We start from the raw sequence: 12782 nt of genomic DNA on the forward strand, positions 1-12782 counted from the left end.
TCGATTCAAACTTGATTTGCATATTCAATTTAAGTTTCACTCGTTTTAAGATTTGTTTATTCATTTACATTAATATATAATGTTTGTTTGCATTGATTGTTTATTTAATTTCTGTTTGTTTTAAGTTTCATTTATACTTCAATAGCAAAATATTTGTTTTCGTTTTAAGCTTGATTTTCATATTCAATCCAAGCATTACTTGCTTTAAGATCTATTTATTCATTTATATTATTACTTGTTGTATGTTTTCTGCTATGATTGTTTATTTAATTTCTGTTCGTTTTGGGTCTCATTTATTCTTTAATAGTAATTTCTGGTCGTTTTGAGTTTGAATTTTAACAGGTACTTGTATATCCTGATCTTAAGTTTCAAATGTCCTTTAATTTTATTTGAAAAACTTATTTTTCGGAAAGTTTTTTTTTAATTAATACCAAAATATGGTGAAAATATAATACTTTACTAACAAAATTATCGAAATACAACAGAGAACTATTTAAAGCAGGTCACCCAGAACGCATTATACCTAACCTAACCAACTCTATATATTAAATATTTAATTGAAATATGCCTGCATAGTAGTTCGTATCGCTCAGGCTAAGCCGAATATCTTCAAGTACATACAAAGAAATCAACAGAAAAATCGGTTTTAAACAGATCAAACTTCTTGAGTGTGTCGCTGTAATTAACAATCACGAAAAATACTCTTTATTGATTTAAAAAAAAGGCATAAAAACAGAGAACAACCCAAATAAGGGTGCAGACGGGGGATTGATACCCGCGGTCTCCCTAGATCCACCCCTTCGTCAGTCGCCGATAATATCATGAGGGGGGGGCAATAAAATGACCTTTTCAGACATAGGAGGGGAAGTTTTGACGTCCTTGTTCAATAAAAATACAGGCACAAGGTTTGTTCAAATAAAATAAAAATAAAAAATAACTGGGGGTGAGGGAAAAAATTTCTAGATGGAAAATTGCTCAACCCTGCAATTTACAGTACGGTCTGCAAAACAGATATTATGGTATAAAATTTTTAAGTTCCTTATTGAATTGCATACAAACTGTGAATTAATGTGTAGGCCTGCCCCTGATAATATTAAGGTTGGATGAGGAGGGACAGTAGGACTATCGTGTGTTTAAATTAATATAATTTTTTATACTAACGAAAAGGCTGTATAACAGCTTTATAATTGTTATTTGAGTTTATGATGGAAAATCAGATTTTTTCTTTTTTTTTTAACACGAAAAGTTGTTCAGATATTTAAACAAGGATACTAAAATTCTGATAAACAAAATTCTAGGCATTTCCAATAGGTTTTTTATAATGTCACCTTTTTTCGCCATAATTTTGTCTTTAAAAGGTGTTACACCAGATCAATGTCACTCGTATTTTACATTCAAAAGTTGATCATCAAAAGTAACATTCAAATGAGTATCAAATACATTCGACGGTAACCGGCGTTTATCCCCTCTGGAAAACGCTCCACCGCGGAACATATCCCCCGGAAAATACCCCCTCCCCCCACGAAAAATAGGGCTATCCAAATTTGAGAATTTTATTTGAGTTTTGGATTTTTTTTTGTAGAAAAGTGCTAAGGAAAGTGAAAAAGAGGAATTTAAACACCATAAGTATCTTAAGAACTTAAAAAAAAAACGAGAGTCCATTTTTGTTGAAAAGACTTCCATGCAAACTTATGCAATTTTTGGCAGTAGTGGGTGCCAAATTAAAAAAAAAAGAAGAGGAATAAAATCTAGACAAAACAATCATCAAAATTAAGCTTTACCCACTTTGCATGTAAAAAAAAAACTTGTGTTAAAGGTTACTGAAACGGATTTGACTTTGACTTTATTGACTTTGTTGTTTCTGATCTGTTTTTATTTCAGGCCAACTAGACTCGGGAGAGTTGCTGCCAGTGGGGCCGCCACGGAAGATGAAAAGGAACTAAACTTTCCAGCCAAAGTTTATAGCACCTACTAACGCTAAAGGATCAAAAGATGATAGTGACTGGGAAGAGGAAGTGAAACCTGAGAAAAAGTAAAAAACAAAGCACAAAACTTTGGCACCTTGGAAATATGCACTTGCCCCAAAAAAGCCAGTTCCAGGGAAATACGTTGTTGCTCCCGTAGAAGATTCTGAGTCGGAATTCGACATGGCAGCAGTCGAATGAGAAAACAACACGGACATGGAACGTGAAGATGTAAGCTTTGCAGAGAGTACAGATGGAAGAGCTTCACAAGCGAAGGAGAAGAGGATGAAAAAGACACCAGCAACTGGACGAGGAGGCTACAAAACTTTTGAAAATTTTATCTTGAAGCAAGCTGTTGAAGATTACTTCACGGGACCGTCCAGGATGAAATTAATAGCGAAGAAGTACTCGATTCCTGTAACGACGTTGCAGAACCATCTAGTCAAGAAAAAGGAGGAGGGGTTCAAAGTAGAGACCGAGAAGATACGAGCGAGGAGCAAACTTCGAGAACCTTCTTAACTAAGTCAGGCTGAGGAAAAAAAACTCGAGCAGTTTATTTTGTGGAACCAGAGAACTGGTTTCCCATTATCAAACGCCAACCTGCTTGACACAGTGACAATTATGATGGAAAAAGCAAACCACAGGGCTTCATCAGTGACTGGAAAACCGACCAAGCACTGGTATTATTCCTTTCTGAAACGACATCCTGCCATTTCTAAAAGAAAACTTGAGAATCTTCACAAAGGGCTTTCTTCTGTAACCGGCAAAAAGATCAAAACTGGCGTCTCAACCATGAAAACTACTTGAAAGAAAAAGGACTTGGAAGAGTTTCTGGATCCAGCAGTTGACCCCGAAGAATATGGAATGCGGATGAGACAAGTTTTCTGTTCCTTCTTCACGGAAAAATGTTCTTGCAATGCGGGGCCGCCACCAAGTTATACAGAACACAGGCGGAAAAGAGAAAGAGAAAATGAACCTTACCGTTCTGTTCATGGTCAATGGCGCTGGTGAATATGCAAAGCCTCTTATCGTTTACAAGTACAAGTCGAGAAAAGTTCACAAAAATGTTGCGGACGCTTGGCCAGACTCTGTGCATGCCTCTGCGTAAGGGACTTGTTGGGTGCGGGGCCCGAACTTTTGTGAAAGTATGAAAAATGTTCTGGTTCCTTACCTGAATCGAAACAACATCCAGAGACCTGTACTAATGTTTCTTGATGCGCATGCCTCTCATATTACGATCAAACTGAGTGAACTATGCAAAGAAGAACAAATTGAATTGGTAATACTGCCGCCAAATACTACGTTTATTCTGCAACTCCTCGATGTTGCCGTTTTTTGGAGCCTAAAAGAAAGGGAAAGACTTTTTGAGGGAAAAAGACTTGGAAGTTAGAGTCAGAGACCGCCAACCAAGGTTTGAAGTAAACAAAATAGGTTTTGCATCGGTGATTGCAGGATTCGTGCCAAACAATATGAGGAAAGAGGCACTAAAAAGCGGATTCCGCGCTTGCAGTCTATACCCATGGGACATAGCCACAATCAATTTTGAGAAGCTTGCAGTGCATGTCAAGTTACCTGACGACACTATTTTTGTCGTCAACATTGATGATATTCAGCAAAAAATGGTAGTCCTGCCTCAGATAACTTGTCAAAGCTTTGGAGAACATGATAGGAGACGACAGAGTTGAAGAGTTTTGGAATATTGCCCATATGCAGTTGAAACCAAAGCTGGAAGATGAGAGTCTCTTCTTGCAAACTCAGACAGAAACCAGGCCTACTTCATGTGTCTCCCAATCCTGTGCAAATGAAACGGTGACCAAACCTCCAAACTCACCAGTCAGTCAAAAAGAAGACCTTGATACTAGCCTTCACACCTTTGTTAATAACTTCCAAGTTCCTGTGCCAGAAATCCCTGTGGACAAGATCTTCAAAGGTGACAGTGATTAAGATGGCAATGGCAACACTTCATCAAGCCACACCCAAGCCCAATGGCATACACCTCAAAAGTTGGCTCCTCAGCTTGCAATGTCTTGGACTACTATTAACTCATAAGAAGGCTCCTGTGAATACTGTCGAGAGGAGGTGAGTATTTCATCAACATCTTACAAATGAAGACTTTCGAGACAAGAAGAATGAAAAGCAGAAGCAGCTGTCTGAGTGTCGCAATATGTCAGCTAGGATTAAAGAAGCCGAGTCTTCATCTGTCCAGTTAAACAAATTGCTTAGCGACTTCAACTCAGACACCATCCCAGTGAGAAAGGCAGTCCCAGAGCCAGTCAAAGTTGAGCTGGATAAGTACTATCCAGTTTGGTTTAGCAGAAAGAAATGCGAAAAGGGTTGGTTTATTGGTCAAGTGATAGACTTCCTCAACAAAGGACAATTTGAGCTTAAATTCATGAAGTGGTTGAACTTTAAAGAAAAAGTCCTCATGTGGCCTAAGATCGATGACATTGCTATCGTCGCCGAAGAAATGGCGTTTTATGGAGCTGTCACACTAGTCGGATCTGATCCATTCCACCTCAAAAATACTAAAGACAAAGAACTGGCCTATGTTAGCTTTTGCCAAAAGTTTTGAACTCTTATTCAGCTGTGCCTATTTTGTATTTTTATCTGAATAATTGAAGTAAACAACCAAAACAAAATTACTTTTGAACCATTGGGGGAGTATAAAACATGGAGGCTCAAAAAGTTTTGAACCCTCAACTAGGACGTTTCTGGTTATTTTTGAACTGGTTGAAAATCACCAGACAAAAATTCTAACACCCCGGCCACTTCTTGATGGGTTCAAATTATTGCAGAAAATGGACCAATTGTGCATTTTTACAATTTTTGAGCAAACTATTTAGCATAGAAGCATAAACAAAATTATGATACTTGTAAATGTTTCTTTTACCTGGTGCAAAGCCATTTTTGTCCTCCACACATCAGATGTTGATAAGAGAAATGAGAGAACTGCTTGGATATACATTTTTCAAAAAAAGTTCAAATCATACCAGACATTACCCTATATGTTGATTATTCATTAGGCTAGTTTTGCTATAACATCAGCAACCCCTGGAAAGCACAGACATCAAACTTATCAGATACACATGTCAGAAATTTAAAGACCTTTGCTTTTGACCATATTTGCCAACAGAACCAAGTTCAAGAATTTAGATTTTTCTGCTTGTAGATCTGCAACCTCTTAACCTAACCCCTTTCCAGGATAGCCAAAAGTAACTAAAGAAGAATTTTATCCTAGCCCTAATCCATCAATTGCTAGGCTTCATTGTTCCATCTACCTTGTTCATTCACAGTGGTGTCAATAGGCCAGGGGGAGAGGCAGGGGCACATGTGCCTCCTAGATATTTTAGTAAATTTTCATAGCCTACATAGATTTTGAAAACTACCTCTTTATGGGTATTTTCATTGAAAAAATCTTTTGTGGGATATTTTCATTGAGCAAAATTGAAAAAAAAACGCCAAATTTGCCCCCTAGATTTGAAAAATACCCCCTTCCCCAAGTCTTGTGTATTGATGCCACTGTTAATTCAGGAACAGGAAATTAAGTTCAAGCTGGCTTATAGGAATTTCACAAAATTTTATAGGCTAGGCTTGCCATGAAAACTCTTGTCAGGCCAAAAATTGAATAGCCTAGAACTATCGTTTTACAAATCATTGCTGATTGGTTTTTCCTTTTTTCAAATTGGCATAATTTTGGAACATGAACCAGCTACTTTAGGCTATCTTGGAAAGGGGTTAGGCTAGGAAAATGAAACTTTCAGGGATGGGTCTACAAGCTAAAGTATGTCCCAGGAAGGTATTTTGAAGAATCTACATCCACTCCTTCACCCTCTAGAGTGCCCTGACCTTTGATGACCTTTAAAAATCTATGTGTTATAGAATTTAAAACATTGCAAAATAGATATTCTGCTTAAATGAAGTACAACAAAATTAATTTCAGCTTTACACCTTTGCTCAATCCCAATTTATAAGGTTTTAAAGATATTCATTTACATTTCCTAAATTTTGAAAAAAAAACCCCATTGATATGACTTAAAAGTCTACTCAAATAGGGTAAAGGCACCGATGATTTGACAGTGCAATTTCGGAACCACTGTCGAAATTTTTCTTCAAAACGGGATAGCTCTTCTTAGACGTGACTTAGAGCGCCATCTCTTGGAGCCGTCGTTATATTTCGACGGTGCGAAACGTGGACACTATATCCGGTACACCCAGATAAGAAAAGAACATTCAATTCGGTCAGTTTCCTGTTTTTGACAGGAAAGGAGCTCCCAACAATTTTTCAGGTATGTAATGTTCAAACTGTCACTACTTGGTTATTTATTGCAAGAAAAAGTTGGGATAAGAGCCAATGTGTCGAGATACATCTGATCTTCTCTGAAATGTAGCCACATTAGCTTTTTCTTCATAAAATTAAATGAAAATGGCGACGGAAATTGCATTGTCGAAACTAGGTTCCAAGTGTTGAAAATTCTTGTTCAATGTAGTGGAATACCAAGCAGACTAAAAATGTTCCTTCAGCCGCATTCAAGCGTAAATATTGGCTTCTATCAAGGGATTTATTTCTTTGGCGAATATCTTGTAGTAACCTTGTCGAAATTTTGGACAGACAACAACAGGCCCTGTCGAAATATAGGTGACTTTGTCGAAACTTCACTGAACATGTAAAACAGATGAGAAATAATAGGTGTCGAAATTCCAGGATCCATTGACGAAACCATAGGCACCATAGCTGACGAATTTACGGGTGCTTTCTGCGCCATGAGAGATTTTGATGATTATTATTTCTAATAATATTTCAGATGAAAGAATATTTAAACAAAAAGATTTTTTTAAACTTTGAAGTTTTACTTACAGACACTGGATTTTTCCATCATCTGAGGAACTGCTGCTTGGCCTCATACCATGCAGGGGCGTAAATTGCTATGGGGCAGGGGGGGGGGGCAGTTGCCCCCAGATTTTTTTAGATTATACCCTTATTTATCCTTCATCCAAATAAAAAATACAAATTTTATTGAATACGTTTTGGACGAAACTAAGAATCTGCATATGAAAATAAAATCCACTAAATCAAATAAACTTCTTAAATTTCTTGAATTCCACTCCCGTTTTCCTAGACCCTATCCCTTCCGAAATGCTAGTGAAACAATTTTTTTACATTAAATTTGTTATACCAAATACTATTTGTATTTAATAATGTCTATTAAAATTTGTTAAACCAAATACTAGGCTACATACTTGATATGATTTTGTTAGTTTTGTTACTTCTACTGTTTGCATAGTCTTTTATGCTTTTACACATTAAATGAAGTTGAAGAAAAACAGAGAAACAAGAATATATGTGTCAAATACACCAGGTTCCGCCCACAAGTATTCCCCAAGTATTTAGACGGGTGTTGAATGGGGTTCCGACTTGTGTCAAAAACAGGTAACTTTTTTGTTGTGTCGAATTTGTTAGTGAAAATGCTCTAATTTTCGGAAAATTGAAGTTTTGTACCCTTTCCAGACAAAACTTCAAACCTCTAATCAAACTATTAGATTTCTAGATGTTTTTCCTACATGCTGAAACCCTTTTCAAACTGAAAGTCTTTAAATTAAGACTTCTAGAGTAGAAAAACTGGTCTTTTAAATAAACTGTTGAATCATCAGTTCGACTCCCAAGTCGGGTGTCGAATTGGGTTCTGACTTGCGTCGAAAACAGATGACTTTTTTGTTGTGTCAAATTTGTAGGTGAAAATGCTATAATTTCGGAAAATTTGAGTTTTGTACCCTTTACAGACAAAACTTCAAGATTCTCATCAAACAGTTAGATTCCTAGATGTTTTTCCTACATACTGAAACCCTTTTCAAACCGAAAGTCTTTAAATTAAGACTTCTAGAGTAGAAAAACTGGTTTTTTACAAAAACTGTCAAATCATTGGTACCTTTATCCTAACAGGAATTGCATTCTCAGAACTAAAGACAGAGAAAAAGAAACTGATAACTGAAAATTAAGGTGAAATGTTGTTCTGTCAAAATGTAGGGTAAGGGTACCAATGATTTGACAACTTTTGTAAAAAAAAAAAAAACAGTTTTTCTGCTCCAGAAGTCCTAACTTAAAGACTTTTGGTTTGAAAGGGTTTCAGTATGTAGGAAAAACACCTAGGAATATAATTGTTTGATGAGAAGTTTGAAGTTTTATCTGAATAGGATAAAAAACACCAATATTCCAAAATTAGAGCATTTTCACCAACAGATTTGACACAACAAAAATTTACCTGTTTTCAATGCAAGTTGGAACCCATTTCAACACATGTCAAAATACTTTGGGAATACCTGTGGGTGGAACCTGGTGTATTTGACATGTGTCAAAATACTTGGGGAATACCTGTGGGCAGAACCTGGGGTATTTGACATATATATTCTTGTTTCTTTGTTTTTTTTTCAACTTCATTTAATGTATAAAAGTATAAAACACTATTCAAAAAGTAGAAGTAATAAAACTAACAAAATTGTTTCAAGTATGTAGTATTTAGTATACAAAAATTGGTTAATCATAAGGAGTGTGATATTGTGACCTAGATCACATAATTTTTCTTTTTACAAAGTGTTGCATATATGCCACAGGAATAGCATCTCCAAACGCTATCTGGAATGGCCCACTTCCTGTCTGTTGCAATGGCCGAGCAAAGATTTGTTCATTGTTGCCAGTGTAAATGTCATCAACATTTGGCCATTTCAAAGTGTGATATGCAATTCTAATACCCTTCAAAAAGAAACTGATAACTGAAAATTAAGCTAAAATGTTGTTTTGTCAAAATGTAGGGTAAGGGTACCAATGATTTGACAGTTTTTGTAAAAAAACCAGCTTTTCTACTCCAGAAGTCTTAACTTAAAGACTTTTGGTTTGAAAAGGGTTTCAGTATGTAGGAAAAATATCTAGGAATATAACTCTTTGATGAGAAGTTTTAAGTTTTATCAGAAAAGGGTAAACAACTCTGATTTTCCGAAATTAGAGCATTTTCACCTACAAATTTTACACCTCAAAAAAGGTGCCTGTTTTCAATGTAAGTTAGAACCCAATTCAATAAGTGTCAAAATGCTTAGGGAATACCTGTTGTTGGAACCAGGTATATTTGACATGTGTCAAATACTTGGGGAATACCTGTAGGCAGAACCAGGTGTATTTGACACGTATATACTTGTTTCTTTGTTTTTCTTCAACTTCATTTAATGTATAAAAGTATAGAACACTATTCAAAAAGTAAAAGTAATAAAACTAACAAAATTGTTTCAAGTATGTAGTATTAGTATTTAGTATAATAAAATTGGTTAATCATAAGGAGTGTGATGTTGTGACCTAGATCACATAATTTTTCTTTTTACAATGTGTTGCATATATACCACAGGTATAGCATATCCAAATGCTATCTGGAATGGCCCACTTCCTGTCATTTTTAATGGCCCAGCAAAGATGTGTTCATTGTTGACAGTGCAAATGTCATCAACATTTGGCCATTTCAAAGTGTGATCTGCAATTCTAATACACTTGAAACTTTTTAGTTTGGACTATCCTTTGTCCAGTAAGTCCAGAATCCAACTGACAAAAACTGGCACCTTGCTTTTTCTGTTGCTAAAGAAAACGGCATAGTATTTGTCAAGCTGCAGTTCAACTTCCAATCCAAATTTGAATTTTTTTTTTTTTTCAGTTTCATTGATAAGTGCTAAGGAAAGGGAAAAATGACTTCCATGTGAACCTCTGCAATTTTTGGCCATAGCAGGCACCAATAAATTCAACAGCTATATTTTTGTCAATGGGCCCTGGAATTTTGACACCAATTATTTCTCAATGGTTTTACAGGTTCAGTGAAGTTTTGAGAGAGTCACCTATATTTTGACAGGGTCTGTTGCTGTCTGTCAAAAATTTTGACAACGTCACTACAAGATATTTGCAAAAGAAATAAAGCAATTTATAGAAGCAATTATCTACATTTGAATAGACTAAAGGAACATTTTTAGTGCACCTGGTATTCCACTACATTAAAACAAGAATTTTTGACACTTGGAACCTAGTTTTCACAATGGAATATTCATTGCCATTTTAATTTAATTTTATCAATGAAAAGCAAATGTGACTAGAATTCAGATAAAATCAGATGTATCTTGATGCATTGGTGCTAATCCCAACTTTTTTTTTTTATAAATAACCAAGTAACAGCAGATTGAACCTTGTATGCCTGAAAAATTGTTGGGTGCTACTTTCTTGTTGAAAACAGGAAACTGACTGAATTAAATGTACTTTTCTTACCTAGGTGTACTAGATATTGTGTCAACATTTCCTATTGTGGAAATACAAAAACAGAATCAAGAGATGGTGCCCCAAGTCATAGATAAGCAGAGTTATTCCATTTTGAAGGAAAATTTCAACAGGGGTTCCAAAACTGTACTGTTAAATCATTGGTACCTTTACCCAAGGTAAATTTTAGGACCCTCAAGAGAAGGAGTGGAGGTAGGTACTTAAAACCTTCCCAGGACATTCTTTATTAAATTTTTTGTTGTTCATATATATACCAATTCAGTATATATATTTCCACATTAGGAAGGTGGGGAAAGTTTAAACTTAGGTCTCATTTACATCAGAAATAAAATTTACCACCCCCCCCCTAATGTGCAAATATATACCATGAATTGGTATATATAGGGGTGAGGATGAAATTCAGGTAAATTTTTACCATATCATATTATTGACTTACAAATAAAGTGAATATACCAGATGCCTTTTTTTAGGTAAATATCTACCAAATCATATTATTGACTTATGCATAAAGTGAATATACCACTCAATGCCTTTTTTTATGCTGATTACAAATATAATAATCATTTCTATTAGAAATGAATTTCAGCCCCCCCCCCCCTATATGCCAATTCAGGGTATATATTTCTACATTAGGGGGAGTGGGGGTAAAGTTTAAACTTACCTCCCATTTACATTAGAAATAAAATTTGCCCCCACCCCCCTAGTGTAGAAATATATACCCTGAATTGGCATAAAGGGGGGGGGGCTGAAATTCATTTCCAATAGAAATGATTATTATATTTGTAATCAGCATAAAAAAAGCATTGAGTGGTATATTCACTTTATGCGTAAGTCAATAATATGATTTGGTAGATATTTACCTTTTTTATGCTGATTACAAATATAATAATCATTTCTGTCAGAAATGAATTTTAGCCCCCCCCCCCTTATATGTCAATTCAGGATACATATACATATTTGCACATTTGGGGGTGGGGGTTGGGTTAGGGAGGGGGGCTAAAATTCATTTCCAACAGAAATGATTATTATATTTGTAATCAGCATAAAAAAGGCATCAAATGGTATATTCACTTCAGTTATTACTCAATAATATGATTTCGTAGAAATCTACCAAAATTCATGGTAAAATTCTACTTTAGCTACTTTTGACTATCTTGAAAAGGGGTTAGGTTAAAAATGAAACTTTCAGGGATGGTTCTACAGGCTAAAGTATGTCCCGGGAAGATATTTTGAAGTACCCACCTCCACTCCTTCTCCCTCTAGAGGGTCCTGACCTTTGAGGACCTTTAAAATCTGTGTGTTATAAAAGTGAAACCTTGCAAAATAGATGTTCTGCTTAAATGAAGTACAACAAAAATTTTTTCAGCTTCACAACTTTGCTCAATCCCAATTTATAAGGTTTTAAAGATATACAAATACATTTCCTAAATTTTTGAAATAAACTATTTATATGGCTTAAAATTCTGCTCAAATAACTGAATTTGCATTTTCAGAGCTAAAGCCAGGGAAAAAGAAACTGATAACTGAAAATTAATGTAAAATGTAGTTTTGTCAAAATTTCAATGGGTATAAACCTGTCATGTAGGCAAAATTTCAGGACCCTCTAGAGGGAGAAGGATTAGAGGTAGTTACTTCAAAATACCTTCCTGGGACATACTTTAGACTATAGACCCATCCCTGAAAGTTTCATTTTCCTAACCTAAACCCATTCCAAGATAGCCAAAAGTAGCTAATGTAGAATTTTACCAAATTCATTTCTAACAAAAATTATTGTTATGTTTGGAAAGAGCAAAAAAAAGGCATCAAGGGGTATATTTACTTTATTTGTAAGTCAATAATATGAACAATGAGAAATTTAACCATTCTTTAGCCTGTAGACCCATCGCTGAAAGTTTCATTTTCTTCATTTAACCCGTTTCCAAGATAGCCAAAAGTAGAATTTTACCCTTCCAATGATCACATTAAGGCTCTGGATGCCCTTCTAAAAGTTTTCATTCAAGTACCTCCAACTAAACTAATTCAGCTCTCATCTTTGTGAAAATGGGCTCTTAGTTTATTGTTACCATATCCCTTATCCTAATAAAATAATTTACATCAAAGAAATACTCACACTGTTTATATACCAGCTTGGATCTTAAACAATGCACGATTTTCAAATAGCTTGTCATTAATGACAGTATTGCCATAAATAATTTTCAGTTTAACATCCGTCTGGATCACAGACAAGAGGTATGTAATATATGATAATACTTCTTGTCTGTGGTCTGGATCAAGGGAGTCAAATTAGCCAATAATCTTCTTTTAGATAATTTCTGAGACCAGTAGTTTTACTGCTGATGACGGTCACTGCATATGTGACCGAAAAGTCTGGTATTTTTGTGAATTTCTTGCCCTGTTTGTGAGACACTGTCTATTTAAAAGATTTTACCCCTATTTGAACCTTTATAATCTTCTTTTAGAATTTATCTTCATCCACGCTAATGCGTTTATTTGAAAACTTTACCTTGAAACGTAGTGTTTTC

General features: G+C 35.3%; 1 protein-coding gene across 2 annotated transcripts in view; it reads right to left on the reverse strand.

Moving 5' to 3' along the window:
* LOC148942449 (TBC1 domain family member 13) overlaps positions 1–12440 on the reverse strand; it is a 231952-nt gene extending 219512 nt beyond the window's left edge. Inside the window, exon 1 of one of the 2 annotated variants that reach the window (XM_089102906.1) lies at positions 12371–12440. The gene's annotated coding sequence lies outside the window, so the exon portion shown is untranslated. The remainder of the gene's footprint in view (positions 1–12370) is intronic. The other variant, XM_089102907.1, reaches the window with a different exon arrangement.
* Between the last annotated feature and the right edge of the window lie 342 nt (positions 12441–12782).

The sequence above is a fragment of the Artemia sp. Qi Xiang Cuo genome, chromosome 17 (genome assembly GCF_049724085.1).
Source record: "Artemia sp. Qi Xiang Cuo chromosome 17, ASM4972408v1, whole genome shotgun sequence".
NCBI lineage: Eukaryota > Metazoa > Arthropoda > Branchiopoda > Anostraca > Artemiidae > Artemia > Artemia sp. Qi Xiang Cuo.